Genomic DNA, 16,843 nt, shown 5'->3' with positions numbered 1-16,843 from the left:
CAGTGTTTAGACCATGAGGCTTCAGGAGAATTCACGGAGCTCAGAAGTCAGGGCAGCTTTACGGCAGCGTCACAGGCCTCAGGCATAGGTGTGGGAAGGGCCCATAAGGAATGGACACAAAGCAGGCACAGCTGATGGAAATTTAGAGTGAAATTTAGAATTTAGAATGAAAGCCCCTAACAAAATTTTACTGAGTTTCCAACTTATAGATCCCAGTCTAAATAAACTGGACTCTTCACGCAGAGGTGCAAGGAGTGTGGTAGGTCTGCGGACTTTAGGATTCATTAGCAGTGTCAATAACTCCACTCGTTCCTGGTCTCACCATTAGGCTGAGGTCAGACAGACTAGTGAACTGGGTAAAGCCTTTTTGAGGTCCAGAGGTCCTTTGTATGGTGACTGGGAGCTCCATAGGAAGGGAACAAAACCCTTTGTCTTTATTTCTTTGTGAACCTGTTCTCTCCTATCACTTTTACCCAGGACATCTGTCATCAGACTCTTCCAGCTCCTGAGCCAGAATGTAAGACCTAAAGGAATCCCTCAAGCATATCTGCTGAGTGACCTGTCTCTGCAAGTGAGGCCATTGCTTGCCTGGTAGGGTCTGGGGCCACTCTTGCCCATCCACCTTTACCAGCCCCCTATGAAGAGCCTATTGCTGACGCCTCCATATGTGAGTCTTTGTTAACATTACAGAGCCAGAGCTTGAGCCATGTGTAGCAAGCATAGCCCCTCCCTGGAGGCTGTTCCCACCCCCTCCCCAAAGAAAGAAGAGTGGACAGTTACGCAAAAAGGAATAGGGACCATATTATGTGCCCCAGGAAGGGTGCACCCTAAGAAGGAGAAATGGCACTCTCTTATTGTATGGAACAGCAGTGATTCAACTATCTTTCTCCATCTGACTAAAGGCAGGTAAAGGGCTTCTCAGAAGGAAAGAAAAAGGGAGGAAAGGAATCAGAGAGAGAATGGGGCAGCAGGCAGGGCAGGGAATAACCCCTCATCTTGTTATTGTAGAAGTATCACAGAAAGTGACAATGCCTGGAAAAATGCAAATAAGGCAGCATGTACCCTATGGCTTCAGGTGGGAATGGGGATGAATGATGGGGTTCTTCTTTAAAAACTGAGTGGTGGGGACTTACAAGCTTGTGAGTCATGTAATCTTTGAAGAGACTGGAAGGTAAATAGGTTACTTCCAGGGATTTCACTCATTCCTTGAATTCTTTTCTTGGTGGATCTGTGATAAACTGTTGAATTATAGTGCCAGGCAGGCGCTGCAAAGCAGCCTAAGTGATGCTAAATGAACATGAGGGAAGACCCAGAAAATGGCAGGATGTAAGTTTGTTGGCACTAAAAGTAGGAACTTCAACCCAGATCCTATTATTCTGTTGGTTTTTACAAACCCACTGCTACCTTGTCTAGTTGACACCTTGGAATTTCCCTTTATTATAAACTTTCAAATGACTCTAATCATTTAAAATTTAAAATTAATTCCTAATTTGTTAAACTCATTATGCAAACATTGGTAATCAGATTTTTCATAGGCACATTTGACAATATTATAAAAGCCTAAAAGTGAACTATAGTTAAGATTATGGTTCTCTTGCACATATGATATCCACGAGAAGTTTCCTTGCTTAAAGATAGATTTAAGAGCACTTAGAAACTGATTAGATAAGAAAGATGATAGTAGCTATAATATTTTAAATAAAAATGGCCAAAGAAACAGTTTTCCTTTATGGAAATAGAAAAAAAAAAACCGGAATTACTAGCTTGGGATAAAGCTGACTTCTTACATATTGGGTGTGAGATGTTGGTAAGACACCAAATTAGAAACAATACCTTGGACGTAGGTGTCACTTGGAGAAAAGTTTGAGAATTAGCCATCTGACAGAAGCAAAGGAAGTAGATGAGATCAAAAAGGAAGAGATGAAAAAAAAAAAAAAAAAAGGAAGAGATGGTGAGGGAGCAGAGGAGGATGAAAAAGAAGCATCTGGAAAACCCAACTCTGAGGGGATCAGCTGAAGACAAAGGCCCTGGAAGAAGCACAGGAAGAAATTGAAGAAAGAACCAGCAGAGCACAGTTATGGAGACCAGAGGAGGAATGTGGTAACAGGGCTTGCAAACCCAAGATGGCAGAGGTCTATTAGCTCTCTGGCTTCCTCCCCTAGGATCCTCCCCTCAGCAATTTCACATGTGCTAGCTTCCTTGCCAGTCCTTGAACACTCAGACAACCCTCACCCTAGGGCCACTGGGCTGGCTCTTCCTTCTGCCTGAAACACACTCCCATAGATGGCCATATGGCTTTCTCTCTCATGTCCTTCAAATCTGCTAAATTGTCACCTTCTCAGTGATCTCTGCTTGACCACTCTTTAAATGCTGAAGCTTCCCGATACCTGCACCTTCCTGACTATCTTACCTTGCTCTGCCGTCCTTTTTTTTTTTTTTTTCTTTAGGACTATTTAATATAGCAAGTAATTTACTTACTAATTTGTCTACATAATAATAATTTGTTCTTTACATTTTTGATGTCTGCCCCATAGTCTAATAAAACATAACCTTCACAAGGGCAGGAATCTTTGTTTTATTAAACTGTCCAAAGTGTCTATTACAGCACTTTGTATAAAGAACTACTCAGCGGCTCTTTGTTGAAGAAAAGAATGAGCAGTGTTGGATAGTGCTGGGAAGGCAAGAAGAGTGGGACAAGGAGAATGGGCAAAGTCACAAGACTGATATTTTTGGAAGTCCTTGGCAGGCTAGTGAGAGTAGTTTCAGTAGACTAATTGGGAGCTGGGTAAGTGGGACAGGGTAGTAGAAATGGAAGAAGCAAAAATCATAGAGCAAATTAATATTTGGGCGTAATATTTAAAACTCTGGAACTGTAAGTAACTATTAACTCTTTCTGATACTGGTACTAAGAGACAAATCTAAGGCACACACTTAGTTGAAAATCATGACGGATTGGCGTGCATTTTAGTTGCATTGGCGTGCATTTTAGTTGCTATTTAGAGGGTGGGATGTGACCTGCAATGTGTCCAAATCCATGCGATAATGAGCTGTTCTATAAGGGATGTACACAGAGTGCTCGGCACGACCTATTTTAAGACAATCCGATTTTTGCAAAATCCAAACCTACATATCACATGCATTAAGGGTGATGGATTTCAGACAGAGATAAGAGAGGAAGGGGAAGCAGGAAATGAGGAATACAGCAAGGGCTCCACACAAAGCACAGGAAGGAGATTGTAGGGAGAAGACACCCCCCACTGAGGGAAGGCGACAGTCTGGGGCTGCCCTCGAGAAAACAACCCTGTCCTCGAGGCCACAGGGGAGGAGAGGGCACAAGGAGGAAGCCATTCTCGGAAGTTAAGACAGCCAGAGGAGAACAACAAGTTCAATTATAGACAGAGCTGCAGGAAGAGGATTTGCTGGAAGAGGGAGTATTTGGAATTTGAGACAATGAATAAGCCAGAAATCAAGGAGTCAAAGAGGATAGGGAAAGAGAAAACCCTGAGGGCAGCCAAAGGAGGAGTTCAAGCCATTTCAAGAACATGCTCTAAGAATAGGAGAATATGCAAGGCCACAGAGAGGTCTAAGAGAGGAACTTGAGAAATAAAACAAAACAAAAATAAATACAAGGAAGGGAGTAGAAAATCTGAGTACCGTTTGTAAGAGAAACTGGAAAGTGTTCAAGTGTGTGTGCATTTGTTTGATGTTGGGTCATGAATTCATTCTGGTGTGCCAGGCCTTTGCAAATATAACCTATAAATGCCTTGTGAGGGTCAAATGAAGAGAGGCGGCACCTAGGAGGGGGAAAAGGATGTCCCAGTTAGTGTTTGACCACAGAGAACCTGGAAAGTAGGCGCTCTAGAGTCCATTCATTACCTGGTGGACATTGGAGCCTTTTGGGAAAATTTTACGCTTTTCCCATCTCGGATATAAAGCCCGAGTATCAGGGCTAAACCAGCTTACTGTTTATATTAGTGAAAAACCATCTCCTTTGATTGACTTCAGCAGTAGGTAGCACTGGGGTATTCAACAGTTGTGGAGGTGGCTCCCCTGCATTAGGCCTTGGCAAGTTCTTCTTAGCAATGATCACGCAAAAATAATAGTGAACATTTATCGTGGGTTCCATGTCATGCGCTCTTCTAGGCTCTTTATAGATAGTAGATCCGCATTATTTTCAGATTCCGTGTTTGCCTACTCACAAAATTTATTTGTGACTCCAAAATCACAGGTTTTTGTGGCCATTCATAGAGAAGTACAGGGAAAAATTTGATGCCATGGCAGGCATGTGTGTTCCTAGTTGAGGTCAAAGAGGGTAAAGCTATCATACTGTAAGGAAGTGTCCTTTGGCTGTCATTCTAGTACCATGTTTTCACAATTCTTGTGTGCTTTTTGTTGGTGATTTTGCTGTTTGCAATGGGTCCCAAATGTAATGCCTATGTGCTGTCTGGTGTTCCTCAGCATGAGAAAGCTGCGATCTGCCTTAGGGAAATGTAGTTATGTTAGATAAGTTTCATTTAGGCATGAGTTATGGTGCTGTTGGCCATGAGTTCAATGTTAAGGAATCAATAATATATATGAAATAAGGTGTTTTAAATAGAAACACACATCAAACAAGGTTATGATTTGTTTAGTCGACCAAAATGTGACCAGAGGCTCACAGGAACCTAACTCTTTTCCTTATGAGCAGTGGCTTAATATTTGCTATTTAAATGTTAACAGGTGGCTTTATAGAACAGAACTACCAGAAATAATAAGAATTGATTGGACATTACTTCACTTATAGTGATAGTTCCAGAAAGCAAGGCTATAAAGTCCACATTTTACAAAAATTCAGGCCTAGAGAAATTGTAGTCCCAGAAATGTTAAAGACTCTGTTCAAAGCCATAATACTGCAAGGAAGTAGAATCCAGCTCTGTCTCTATCTCCAGCTTGTGGAAATTGTGCTACTCTGATGTGAAGGTGGATGTTGAGGGAAGTAGTGGATTCTACACAATGCAGGGAGGATTTTGTTCATAAACAAGCATGAACCAGCCCCAGCAGTCTCCTAGAAATTGTTTAATGGGAATTTAAAGTAAAACCAGAATTTCTGAAATCACAAGTAGATGCAGAACCAGGAAACTATTATTTGCTATTGATACTATGACCTTAGTTTATATTCCTGAATGTTACAACCTGGAGAAATTTGGGACTACACTTTGAAGAGAGTGAAACACTATTGAGATATGTAGTATGTTAGGAAAACACTGAGCAGGAAGCAGGAAGTTCTAGGTCTTGTCCTAATTCTGCCAGGAACTTGCTGTGGGGCTTCAAGGAAATCCTCTTTGTAGCCCTACCCCTTTGCTGCTCCGCCAGCAAAATGAAAATGTTGATGGAAGTTTCCCTCTGCTTTTAGTTTTTGTGATATGAAAACTACATAGCCTTGGATGGCTTTTAGCTAGATGACTGTAAGCCCTATTTTGCCTAGAATAGGCTTGGTTTATTCCTTTTGTCCTGGTATATTATTAATAGCATCTTTAACTCTCCAAAGTGTGCCAATTTGGACAAAAAAAAATTATGTAATTGTCTTGTGCTTAACCAGTATTTGTTCCTTGTGTTTTTTCTTGGCTGGATCAGACATAAGAAAGTCCCTGCCTTTGCCTTGGTGAAAACCAGCTAGGATTACTTCATCCAGACACAATTTCTTGGTATCTGGTTGTTGACTTACTTGGCTTCCACTTGTTGCCAGCTTCCTGATCCATCTAACCTGGCTCTTGCATCACACCTTGGTCTTTAATATGAAGACTTTGCTGCCTAAGCCAAGAGAAATTCTGTTTTGCCTTTTGCTCACTGTCCTACCCCCTCCCCCAATTATATCAGCTGAACTGTGAAAAGGAAGTCTTTAATATGAAGAAAAAAGTAATTTGATATAGTACTGCCAATTCAAGGCTGTAGTATGTCACAATACATCATTCCTTGTCCTATTATATTTGATGCCTTTTTAAAAAAAAATCCAGTTACTTACAGTTGTAATATAATTATGTGAATGTTGATTGAATATAACACAAATTAATTAAAAATTATAGAACTAAAAAAGCTAGATTGAGAAGGAAAAAGTTGAAAAAAAAAACTTCTGAAAGTCTTTTGAGTTTTTCTAAACGTACTGTTTCATCTTCTTGTTCTAACATAAGAAAATTGCATGAATCACGATGCAAAAACAAATCAAACTTCACTTTTAAACAAAATGTTATATTCTCCTTTACCCATTCAAATTCTATAGAAATAAAGCATAAAAAATCAAGTAAAAATACTTATACCTTATTATTTTTAGTGGGTTAAAAGCACTATGGAATTTATTATATACACTATTAATTTGCTTAGCAAAGCATTTCTTCCCACATAGTGAAATACATACTTTAGGGTAGGCCATATTAAATAATGCTAAATAATCCAGAACTTTCTCAGTGTAGTTTGGAAAATTATATGATCGATTATTCTAATTCTTTAATGTGTGTTTCTGGTTCAAACTCTCCTTTTCTGGGAGAGTTTCTGGGTAACTTTCAGCTATTCAACAGGGAAAAACAGAATATGTTAATGATTAAACAAACATCACCAAACTGGTATCTTAATAGAAACACTGTGTTTTCATGCAGCTCTCGGGTTAGAAATAAACAATTTCTCAGTAGCAACTGCTTGTTTTCCAAAAAGACCTATGGTTTAGAAAGAAACATTAGAGAAAGCCTGAACTGACTGCAAACCCAATCAACTAACTTGTGTCTGCTGTTAAACTTTTTGGAACAATGTTGAGATGGGTTATAGGCTAAAACATCATATTCCTTGGAACTGGCCCACCAGAAACTTAAATGGAGACCTATGCCCTTGAGGCCCTGAAACAAAGATGTCGAAGTAGCCCCATGCCCTGCCACAGTGCTCGTGGTCAGGAAATGGCCTGAGGAAGGCCCAAGGCCTGGCAGGGGCTCTGCTGGTCTACACCCTAAGAAGGAAGAAACCACCAGCAGATTTTATTGGGTTCAGTTCAGAGTTTAAAATGTCATTCCCTTTTCTTTGCCCAAAAAGGGGCAATCTGATCCTATGAGCAGTGAAAGGCATTCTGTATTAAAAACACACGCACACACACACAACAAAACCTTGTTTGTTGTTGGTTTCAGTATAACTGTTTCACAATTATCTTAATTTGAAATGCTAAATTTTGTTAAGACATTTTTACTTTGTTTCCGAGACACGTATTAAGTAAAAACCTTTTATGATGTTGGCCATTTATGCTTGATCTGTTTTCTGTTAATAATCTCATTTGATTATGAAAAACAAAAGAAAATAAATGTTGTCTCTGTCTGGTGTCTTGTTCAAGATATTTGACTTTTAAATGCTGGCCTGGGGGTGCCTGGGTGGCTCAGTGGGTTAAAGCCTCTGCCTTTGGCTCAGGTCATGATCTCAGGGTCCTGGGATTGAGCCCCACATTGAGCTCTCTGCTCAGCAGGGAGTCTGCTTCTCTGCCTACTTGTGATCTCCATCTGTCAAATAAATAAATAAAATCTTAAAAAAAAATGTTGGCATAAAAGGAAGAGAACGCAATTGCTATTTGCTTAACTTAGACCTATGAAATTTGCTATATGTTTGCTGAACTCATTGGTACTGCTGCCTACTTGCTACCCATTCTCTTTTCCAGCCACTTTCTCATTGTTTGAAAATTTCACCAATGTTACCTCATTTTGGGTACAATGATGTGCATAGTTTCCTTTTTCTCTTTTACCCAACATTTCTGGTAAATAAAAGTTATATGGAACCAGTTAGCATCTTGAGCCCTTGGCAAAGATTCACTGGTCCAAGCCCAGAGATACAGACCATGTTTAAGACGAAGACAAACAATCGAAGTAGGTGCAAATCCAGGCTCAAAGCCAAGGAAGCACCCATAGGCTTGATGTGATGTAGTAAGTTGTGAATTACACCCCATAGACTCTGCTCTAAGGTCGGGGATGTTTTTTCATCCTGTCTTGAATTTTCTACTCTGAGCAGTGTTCTTTGAGCCCACCTCAGGTGAGCACTCCTAGTGGGAGTAGGGGCCACAAGTGTTCTCTGCCACCAACTGGAATAGAACAGGTGCTAGGAATCTTTGAGAGTTTCTGCCCTCATAACTTTTATTTTCTTATGGTTATAAGCATGTAAGTCATTCTGTTTAATGGAAATTAGGAAAGAAAAAAAGGTGAGTAAGAAGTATTTCATACCAGGTGTGGGCCATAATATGCACATAATTGTGAGAGGATGCTAGGAACTGAGAATATCCTATACAAGCAAAAAATAAAAGTGAGTCCTGTGAAACATTCCTGATGGACCCAAATATATTTAAAGTAACAAAGAGAAGAAGAGTGCCCTTTTGGAATCACAAAATTGACAGAGTAATCAAAAAATGAATTCTGCACTTACTGTAAGGTGTTGTTAAATGGAGTGGGGGAGGATGGGGAAAGAATTCACTGTACGAGTTTAGGGAGTGGACAAGATAATTTTCCTGACTGGAAGGAAATTATCAGGGTGAGAGGCTTAGGGGAGAAGGAAACATATTTTGATCAGGTGATCAGGTGTCTTGTTCTTCTTCTATGATCTGGCCTTGAAAAGACAGATCATAGAGTAGGAAAGAGAGGGAGAGAGATGGGTAAATAGATCTCTTTCAGAAAAAGTGAAAAAATGGCAAATAAAGGGAAAAATGAAACCTGCAATAGCTTTCTAGTAGGAGCACAGAAGGGGAAAGAGTAAAGAGAGTTTCATCCCCAGTTACTGGAAGTCCCAAGACAGGATCAGGATCTGGGACATGTTCATGATTAGCAAATGTATGTATGTGATGAATCAGAGGGGCCCCAGGAAAGGAAAGGAGAGAGGACTTGGCCTTCTTGCAGTAAGTGATGATTGGTAATCATTGAAATGTGATAAAGAGGTGACGTTATATTTAAGGGTATGCCTTGAACTTTTATTCTGTATTACGTTGTGCCTCACTTGTGAACTAGTTTAATATCAAAATGAAATTGCTTTCTTTCTTTCTTTTTTTTTTTTAAGATTTTTATTTATTTATTTAACAGATAGAGATCACAAGCAGGCAGAGAGAGAGGAGAAAGCAGGCTCCCAGCTGAGCAGAGAGCCCAATGCAGGCCTCAATCCCAGGACCCTGGGATTATGACCTGAGCCAAAGGCAGAGGCTTTAACCCACTGAGCCACCCAGGCACCCATGAAATTGCTTTCTATAATGTACTTTTCTATTTTAAAAAACATTAACTGGCTTTTTTTTTCTTGTACTAGCTTTTCCTAGTTAAGGAAAGCCTGTACCAGGTGGTGGGTGTTATAGAGGGCACGGATTGCATGGAGCACTGGGTGTGGTGAAAAAATAATGATTACTGTTTTTCTGAAAAGAAATAAATTAATTTAATTAAAAAAAAAAAAAAAGGAAAGCCTGTCTACAAACCGTTTCTCCCCGAAGGAGATATCAGTTTTTACATAGTGGCATAGTGGCATGCACTATAATCTCAGATTGAGTGCACAAATAATCAGCCCCCATCAGACTGGCCTTGAACATCTATACCTATTAAGTGATGGCAAATGTTAAACCTTAGGAAAAACAAATACCTACTTGGATCATCCTAAGGGAAAGAATCCAAGTTTTGAAGTGAGAGAGAGCTGGGCTCAAATCCCAGCTACAGAGTAACCAGCTGTGTGTAACCACTGCAAGCTTAGTTTACCATCTGTATTGACTACAATTCCAAAGAAGCTGTACTGTTGTAGGAATTAGATGTAATATATTCAAAATGCTAACATAGTGGCACACAGAGCTTTAGGACCTGACTAAGAGCTTGTTACTGTTATTATAGGATACTCTAAGACCATTTATATTTTAGAACTATGAATACTAGCTAGATATATCGAGTATTCTAAACTTACTGATTTTAAAAGCCCTTTAATTACCTAATACAGCTTTCTCAAAAATAGTTTTTAGAAGTATTAAGAACTACAAAATTTCCCTTTAAGCTAGATATATTTTTAGCCCCACCTAGAGTGACCAACTGAATTGAAGGAGTCATTGTGATGTAGCTTTACCTAGAAACTTATTAATGCAAATCCTTGAGAACAAACTCAGACCTACTGAATCAGAAAGTCTAGGGATGGGGCCCCACAATCTGTGTCTATATAAGTCCTCTAGGTGATTTTGATACATGCGGTATGCTAAGGTTTGAGAAACATAGGTCTTAATATGTCACTTTAACCAGATTAAGACATTTTACCGAGAAGACTAGAAAGAAGCAAGGAATTAAGCCTATTTCCATTTCTTTTAGACACATGAGTCAAAATTTTTATAGCTGGTAGTCCCTGTTATTAAAATTCCCCAGGTTCTCTGAGGAATAAGGAATAAGCAAAAAGACAAGGGGCCACAGCTAGCATAATAGTTCAGCTCAGGAAAGAAGTTGTATCCTGTTAAAGGTTGCAACCTTTTGAGGGAAGTTTGCTAAGGAGAGTGGAATTACGCAAACTGAAATGCAGGTTATTGTCACCTATCATCTCTATCTTTGCAAGACGTCACTCAGTCAGTATCCAGGAGTGGGGCTAGGGCAGGATATGTGTGGGTAGCGCTAGATAATATCTCTGGAAGCCTTCCAAGAGGCTTCCAAACACCCAAGAACTTCCCAAACTATTGCCATTTAGTTCCTCCAAAAACCACACAAGTCAGTTCCTCAGGAAGACTCAGGTTACTTTTGCAAAGCAAACCAGGGGCATTTGCATAATCCTCTATCACGATGTATGACTTCAAGTATTTGAATGTCTAGGACAAGACTGTGCAACAGTTCCTTTTATCCCATAATATTGGAATCTTCATAACAAGCCTCTTAGCAGCTAACAGATTTTCTCACTGAACAGATTTAGCAGCTTCTTCTTTCTGTGGGGGATGGGGAAGAATAAAACAAAACAGCTGATTAATGTCAAAATGATGAGTGTAGATGATTAGTGGAACAACTGTAAAGTCTTTAAACTCTAGTTGTCATCACTATTCCAATGGGATGGGAAGCAAACGGGACTGTTAGCAAATGACCAAGGTGATACGACTGGATTATTTTTCATTGATTGCCTTGATTTTTGCATAAAAATGTGACATAAGTACCTATCATGAAATTTGCCACAGATCCTATTTTTCCCTCTAATCTGAGGCCTAACCATGTCCTTCTTGCCTAAGAAGGACTGTCTCTCTTTGACCAGCCAGGAAGTAGACCGTGTCTTTCTCAATTAGTGTACTTTCCTCCCTCACCCCACTGTGAAGTCCTAGAGGTCCGTCCTTTTCTTGCTAAACCCAATGAAGGCAAATGCCAAAGTTGCTGTCGGAGTGTTGCTAGCCATTGTCTCAGTTGAAAGCATATGTCTTTTCTGTTATGCTATTGAAATGTTGGACATATTTGACTCAGAAATATGATGTCACCAGCTTTATACCTACTTATGACTTGTCAGTCTTTTGTTTGATCCTGGTGAGCTAAGCTGTGTTCCAGGCAGGCAATGGTTAATATCGTTACTGTTCCGACAAGTCAGTTCAATTAGCAATCTCAGAGGCAGTCATTAATAGATAGTGGGTAACCCTTCTATGGTATCGTAGCATTTTCCATTAATTACTAATGGAAAATAGATGTTGGAATTTCTTCACAATGAAATAAGCTAAACCATACTATAAACATTATAGGTTGGAGATACCCACAGCTTGTTACTAGAAAAATTTTAAAATTTTATTTTAAAACCTCAATCCTTGTGGCAGTTCAAAAGTTATGGCAGACATAGTCCCTATGCCATTTTAGGAAGGGTGGGTAAACATTGAGTTATTGACCTTTAACACTAGAAAGTATGACTACATAGGGTGGAATTTGGGTCTTTATAAACTTTCCCTGTTTCTGTTCAATTCTACTTTTCCTAACCTTCAAGTGGGAGAGAGGGTAGAGCTATATCTTTGTGACTCTTCTTAAAGCGTAGTGTTGAGTTTTGGACAGAAAGATGGACTTCTGAGTGTGGTTGAGGATGGACTGGAGAAAACAGAAGAAACCAGATAGTGTGTCTCTCTCCTAACTGCTAGATTCTTCATCCTTGGCTCAGGCACTCCAGAATTCAAGGAACTAAAGTTGTTTTTCTGTTATTTCTCTTTTCCTCGATCTGGGATCAATGTAGGAAGAAATCAAAAGGTGAAGAAAAGGTAGAGAATTCCAAGCTGAGCAAGTTTATACTAAATGTAGACTCGCCATTGTCTATATATTAAAAAAAGGGCAGGGGGGACCAAAATGCCCTAAGTAATGCTCAGCTGGAACCACCATCATTTCCTATCTTTGTTAGGATTGCCAAGCTCTAGCTTTGAGCCAGGAATCAAGCAGAACACTTCTTGGATCTGTCTTACTGAGTATTTGCCTCCATAAAGCTCCACTCAAGACTGGCTCACATCCTGAGGTACAGCCTTTGTAAACTCTGTGATCAAGTGGCCCTGTAATGTGTGGCTTCTGGCTGACCCAAGCACAGGGCCTAAAAGCAGAACCGCCAAGATCCGCTTGCTGGGGCTGACTACTTACTGACTCCTATGTCACACATCAGTTTGTTACATTTAGTTGCAAAGGGAAAGAGAATCAGGCTGCACATCAGCAACAAATGTGCAGCTTTTATCTGTCATCTGTTGTTTGCTTGTTTGTTTTTGGTATCTTCCTACATGAGGAGACGTTTAATGATGGACCCACTGGGAAAATAGCATTGTCTGGTCTTTGAAGGCTGAGATTTTTAGCTCTTTTATCAGGAAAAATGTGAAAGAATTGAATAATATAATTCAAGTGATATTGAGTTCCTTCAAATCTAAAGATATTTTAGCCCTTTCTCTCTGTCTTTGAGTAATATGGTATGTAAAAAGAAGACAAATTAATAATTTTGAAGTCTAAAAGACTTATTTTACATGTTCAAATTTCTACTTTGCAGCTCCTTTCAAGAGCCTAAATATTATGATAGTCATGTGATTAAAAAATTAAAAAATTACATGTTGCTGAAACAATTACATCGGATGCTTCCAATGGGATAAATACGCTCAGAGATTAAAGACATGTAGACCAAACTTACAGAAGATAGCAACTCTGTGACACTTCTTCTTTGCCCAAATTTAGTTTTATTGCCCAAACCTGAGAGATGTTATAAGAATAGAATTGAATCTTTGCCATGAGAGACTACAAGATGGAAGAGATATATTTATAATAAAAACAAGTCATAAAAGGTGGATGGTGACTAAGAGAAGGAGAAAGGGTGGGGGGTAGATGATGATATTAAACCCTTACTGGGTCTCAAAAGACTTAAATACTTTATCTCATTTAACTGTCAGGCTGGTCCTGTACTGGGTATTAACATTCCCACTTTGAATTGAGGTAATTGAGAGTTGGGAACTGAGACAGAAGAGACATAGAGATGGAAATAAAACCAACAGTTTTCATACTGATAAAAATGACTACAAAGCATGGCTGTACCTGTGCGGCTAAATGGGCTTGCTTTAGTCCATGGACAATTACCCTCCTTACCCTCCTGGTTCCCAACTCAGCAGGACCATCCCAGGGCCTTCCCCTCCAGGGCAGAGATTGCTCTGGAAAATTTACCATGTAAGTGAGGAACCAGTGAGTGGGAGACAGGCTGGGGGAAGGAGAAATCAAATTGTGGAGCCAAGTACACTGGGTTCTTTCTCCTCTTCTGTATCAGAGAGTTTGTTCCTCTTCCTCTAAGGAGAAGATCAGTGAAGGAGGTAGAGAGAAGCAAGGATATTCTTCCCATCCTTTCCCTCCTAGAAAGTGGGTGGAAATCTCTTGTCTAAGGAAACACGAGGAACAAAAAAATATTGTTGCTCCTTCAAGCAAACCCCTTCACCACACCGCTTCCAGGGACTGAGGCCCATGCACTGCTACTGAAATGTGCCCAGAGAGAACATTCCAGTCTCTTTTCTCCATTCTAGTGGTGGCAGCATGGCTTGGTGGTTAAAGGCATGGAGTATTGAATCACTGACCTCGTTTTGAATGCTGGTTCTTCTAGTTATAGGGCCTTAAAGCAAGTTTCTTTATCTCTCTAAGCCTCATTTTTCTCAGTCAAATATAAAAATAGTCATCTCCTCAGGGGTGGTTGTGAGGACAGTGACTAATACTTAGTATGTATTTTATATGTTAGTCAGCTATTGTCCTGGACATAATTTCTTCTAAGCAAAGCCTCTAGCAAGCACATAATGAACTAATTACAGGGCCTAGTTTAAGCTCTGAGTGGTCCTTGCTTACAGTATTTCCCTCTGTGGTGGATAGGAAGAAATGAGGTAACAAGTTTAGACAAGGGAAGGCATAGGAAAGGTGAGCTGTGTTTGCCAAACAATCCCCTAAAATGTTCCTCCCACATTCTCTCTCTTCAGTATTGCAGTTTTTTCCTCCTTTCCCTGCCCTCATCGCCTCTTCCTGTCTCTTCCTTCTCCTTCCCTACTCTTTTGTCTCCTTTTCCCTTTCCAGGAAGCTGAATTCCAGATTCGATAACCATTCATCGCATCCAATTCTTCCAAATGTCTTCCATTGTTCCTTTCTGATTTAATTATTATGGGATCAGAATGTAACTTCTTCCTCTGGAAAAAACAACACACACACATAAAAATTCAGAGACAAAGTTTTTAGGCTAATTTCACTGTTATTAAGAGAGGGAAAGAAGGAGACACATACAGAAGAGACACTGGGCAGCCTGGTGTGGTTAAGCCAGGCAGATGCTCTAGGTGTTAGGTCTTAGTTTGAATCCAAATTTGAAAAGAATTATTTTCTAAAAGCCTTGAGGGTTTGGGCCCACAATAGTCTATGTGAAGTGTTACTATTTTGAAAAGAATTTATGATTTTCCAGAACTAAAGAAAAGTGAAGTTTCAACTGCTACCCTTTCTGTCCTACTATAGGTTATCTTTGTCCTATCATCATATTAGACCAATCCAAGCTGTTTACAAGAGTAGCCATTTTTAATTTCTTGCCTCACTAGCACTTCAGCTCTAGATGAGGAGCTCAAAGCAGCCAAAGGAGTTTATCTCCTCACCACTGCAGACTTTGAGGTCTGCTTCTGAGTTAAATCAATGTCTTCTGGAAGACCCCCTATAGATAACTCTTCAGCATGACTATTAAAAATAATTTATCCTTGACCATCAAATAGGGAAACAATATACCAATTTCCTTATACAAGCTTGAGTGACCAAACACAGTCTCATCCTTTCTTTGGCAATCATGCCCTCTCTAGTTTCTTAAGGACACAAGTATGAAAGAGAGGAAGAGAACAGTTATTGTTTAATTCCCTGAATTCCAGGAACAGAAGGGAGTAGTATTTAATGAACACCTGTTGTATGCCACTTGCTTTGCATATGTTATCTCAGTTTATCCTTACAACCACTTTATAGGGTAGATACATTTTATTCACATTTTAAATGGGGATATCACAGCTCACAGCATTTTGTTAAAATACTACAGCCAGAAAATGAAGGGGTCAGGATGTTAACACATGTCTCATTGATGTCAAAGCCCATGGGCTTCCCAGTGTGAAATGGTGCTCCTCAAACCAGAGTGGAGCCTGGGCTCCAGTTCTGAGCTTGGATTTCCCAAAGCAATGAACACCTTCCCATAATTCATAGTAAAAGCCCTTTCATTTACTGTAGTTGACCTATTTGCAAAGTTATCAGACTGGGCTCAATTGTCCCAAGTGTACATGTGCTGGTGCGGCTGAGAAGATGAACAGGTTACTGAGGTTCTCCCATCCCAGAATGTTTCTGAAGTCTGTTCCTTCCTTTGCAGCTTGAATCCTGCATTCCAAGGCTCAGACCAAGCTTGGATCTTCCTCACTGTCTTAGCAGCTGCCCTTTTGCTTGAAGTGAGACTATCCCAGCTTTAATCACTACCCTAGTTTCCCATTCATTCCTCTTAGCCATAGCCATGTGTAGCTTCTAGTTTATAGTTTAAAGTCAGATACCCAGGAGTCTTGAGTGTTTGGACAGTTTCACTTGTGACCAAGCCTCTTCAAATAACATCAATCAGGAGCTCCTCAGTATATTCATTCCTAGGATTGTTGTAATAAATTACCCCAACCTGGGTGACTTGAAACAATAGAAACTGATTCTTTCAAGGTTCTATAGGCAAGAAGTTCAAAATCAAGCCATTAAGGGGGTCATGTTCCCTCCGAAGGCTCTAGAGAAGATCCTTCCTTACCTCTTCCTAGTTTCTGGCAATCCTTGGCTTGTAGCTGCATCACTCCAATCTCTGCTTCTTCCCTGTGTCTCTGTGTCCCTGTCTTTACTCTTATAAGGATATCAGTCAGTGGATTTAGTGCCCAGTCTAATCCAGTATGACCTGATCTGAACTAAGTACTTCTACAAAGACCCTATTTTCAAAGAAGCTCACATTCTCAGGTTCCAAGCTGATATAATTTTTTAGAGGGGAGGCACTTTTCAACCTGCCAAACTCAGGGATATTTCTGAGCCTCCTTCTCTGCACAGCTCCACCATACAGGTTCGCCTGGTGGTGTTAAGCCCGACAGCAAAACCATTGTTTGTCCTGGATTCCAAACTGACTCTGAAAGACCCTGGGAACCATATTAATATAGAGTACTATTTCTTACTGTGTAGAGTACAACAGAATATTCATGGCTTCTTGCTTGTTATGAAACAGGTGACAGACTTAACTTGCTTTGAAGGCTAGAACATATTTTGCAATATCTGATATATGGTTCATTACACTTTAAAGCAATAGAAAAAAATACCCAAAAGATGTTGAAAATAAGGCATAAAGCTCATATGGCAGTCAAGGAAGAAAGATATCAATTTAAAAA

This window comes from Mustela nigripes, chromosome 15 (assembly GCF_022355385.1).
Source record: "Mustela nigripes isolate SB6536 chromosome 15, MUSNIG.SB6536, whole genome shotgun sequence".
NCBI lineage: Eukaryota > Metazoa > Chordata > Mammalia > Carnivora > Mustelidae > Mustela > Mustela nigripes.
This window is presented reverse-complemented; position numbering follows the sequence as displayed.